The 2,888-nt window shown below is 34.4% G+C and overlaps 1 pseudogene; it reads left to right on the top strand.

Annotated features, from left to right (window-relative positions):
• Positions 1-1,015: 1,015 nt before the first annotated feature.
• On the top strand, positions 1,016-1,133 carry LOC120585293 (uncharacterized; annotated as a pseudogene).
• The last annotated feature ends 1,755 nt before the right edge of the window (positions 1,134-2,888 follow it).

The raw sequence follows: 2,888 nt of genomic DNA, 5'->3' as shown, positions 1-2,888 counted from the left end.
TGGATAGATGTGGTATTTAATCATTTACTCAACAAATGTATTATTAAGCTCCTACCATGTCTCACCATGTATCAGGTGCTTGGCTAGATCCGGGGAATTCTGCTGTGAAAAAATCAGAAATAGACTTTTTTTTTTTTTTCATGGAGCTTATAGACTAGTGAAGAAAACAGACATTGATCAAATTATTGAACCAATAATTATATGAATAAAAATCTGATAAATCTTATGTGGAATAAGCCACTCCCCTCCAGTAACACTCTCCTTCTGATTCTAAATAGGAAATAACTAGCCTACACCCTTTTTCTCGCCCTTTTTTATGCCTTGTAGGATCTTTTAGGTCTCTTTTGTAACACGTGCCACAAATATAATACAAGCATTAATTGTGCAAGTAGTTGAGTACTGTCTAGCCCTCCCTAAAACGTGAGTTCCAATACTGCAGTAGCGGGGCCATTCATGTTTAGCACTGGCTCCCCGGCTGTCTAATAATAGTGCCTTGGACTGAATAGGTGTATTATAAATGCTTGTTGAAGAAATGAAGGAGCCATATTCATTATCTAAAACAATCCTGTGAGATGTGACCTGAAATTGGACCTTTACTCTCCTGGTTTTTCAGGGACACGATTTCCTGTCGACTGGACATGCTGCTTCCTGATAGGGTAGCTGAATCTGGGAGGCAGGGCACTCAATGATACAATTTGTTAAGCAGTTATTGTCCCCTTACTGGGATCAAGACAGGTCCTAGAAGTTGTTGTAAATATAAAATAAATACGAAACAAAGGATCTGGAAATCTTCAGCTTTGGTAGAGTACTCTGTGGAGGGTGGGTAGGAAGTTAAACTTTCTGCTCCCTTGGGTTTTAGAAATTGGAAAGACATTGCTACTAGCTTAAAAGAAGAATTTTCAAATTTTCAGACTCAGCATTCTTTTATACTGTTAAAAATTCTTGAGAATACCAAAGTGTTTGTGTTTCTGTGTATTATATTTATAGATTTTTTTTATTAGAAATTAAAACTGAAGTCTATGGCCATGCCATGATGAACAAGCATGATCCCGTCTGATCTCAGAAGCTAAGCAGGGTCAGGCCTGGTTAGTACTAAATGGGAGACCACCTAGGAAGACCAGGTGCTGTAGGTGTAAAAAATAAAAAATAAGGGATTTAAGAGATTGTAAGCTGACAAGGTCCTTGCCATCTGTGGGGTCAACCAAGGGTTGCCTTGCCTAAAAAAAAAAAAAAGAAAAGAAAAGAAAGAAAGAAAGAAAGAAAGAAAGAAAGAAAGAAATTAAAACTGAGATTTAAAATAATAACTCAATTAAAAATAACATCAATAAACCAATTATATGTTAACATAAGTAGCATATTTTTATGAATAATAACTACATTTTCCAAAACAATTGCAAGGGTGTCATTTTGTTATGCATTTGCAAATCTAATACCTGGCCTAACAGCAGACAGTTGAATACTCATAGAGGAAGAAAGGTAGAATGAAACCCTGTATTTTAAGTGAATTAATTTAGAAATGCAGACTGATTAGATCTTGAGTTTTTTCTGTTATCTAATGAAGCAGAATCTTCAGACAGAAAGCTGCTTGGAGTAGGTGTGAAGTGAGAAAGTTATAGCCTTCACAGTCATAGATATCTAACTTTAAGTTTTGGTTTTACAATCTTATTGACAATATTTACTAAAGAAAGTTGTTTAACCTCTGAACCTTAGTTGCCTCATTCGTAAGAGGGGCAGTAATGCTTAAATTATATGGTACTTATAAGATTAGATGAAATAATGTACATGAAATGGCTGGCGTGTAGTTTGCTCTCCGTAGACGTTAGTTTCTTTTCTTTTTCCTTCCATCTTCAAATTTGTAAATGATTTTGTAGAATTGAAGCAAATAGTCATTATATGTGCAAGTACAGTTAATAGTTCTGTGCATTAGAGATTACTTCTATTATACGTATGGTTGAGTGTTTTGTAAAAATTTTTGTATAATTTTGAAATATTATCAACGAATGTTTTTGAATCTTTGGGAAATGTCAAGGATACTATTATAATTGTCCTCAAGGTTTCTGATATCCAGTTGAGCAGATAATACTTTCAGGCTAGAAATCTCAAGAATGTGTAAATGGGTGAGAAATAATATAGTACAAAGATTATATCAAAGCTAAGGGATTATGAAGTAAGATGATTAAAAAGTAGGTGAACCTCCAGAGATCTCAGTGGGAATGATCTGATTATGTTAGATATGTACATTCAGTTCAACTGTATGTGTGTATAAAGGGATTTCAGTGGTCTAAATATGGCTGAACATCAGATAATGAAAACTGGTATTCATTGGAATGTAACAGTCTTTTATACAGCATGGGATAGTGGGGAAGAGCATGGCTTTCGAGACTGGAAACATCTGGTTTCAATTTCTAGTGCTGCCCTTAGGAGCTCTATGACCTTCAGTAATTAATTTAGTGCTCAGAGTCTCATTTACTTACCTCATGGGATTGAGAGAAAGGTTATCATCATCTGCAAAATGGTGATAATAATGCCTACCCATCGGTTTATTGATAGGATTACATGTCATAATGAATAACCTCAGTGCTGCAGTAGTAAGCACATAAATATTCCATAAATATGAGCCACACCATTACTGTTATTATTGTGAATATATATCCATCTTGGTGAACATAGGTTGGTAGTCATGTTTCTTGAATCATTCAGGGCAATCCTAATTAATTTTTTTTAACAGTTGTCAGATGATGTTCTAGATATGCCAGTGTTTTAAAAAGACTTACTGCAATGAGAAAGCTGAGAAAAAAATGTCATATTAAATAATGGAGCCATGTTATGGACATATATTTTTTTATTATCTGAGGAGTTGGTTATATTTTTTCATTCTGCTACAATAA

This window comes from Pteropus medius, unplaced genomic scaffold (genome assembly GCF_902729225.1).
Source record: "Pteropus medius unplaced genomic scaffold, Ma_sr-lr_union100, whole genome shotgun sequence".
Taxonomy (NCBI): Eukaryota; Metazoa; Chordata; class Mammalia; order Chiroptera; family Pteropodidae; genus Pteropus; species Pteropus medius.
This window is presented reverse-complemented; position numbering and strand designations above follow the sequence as displayed.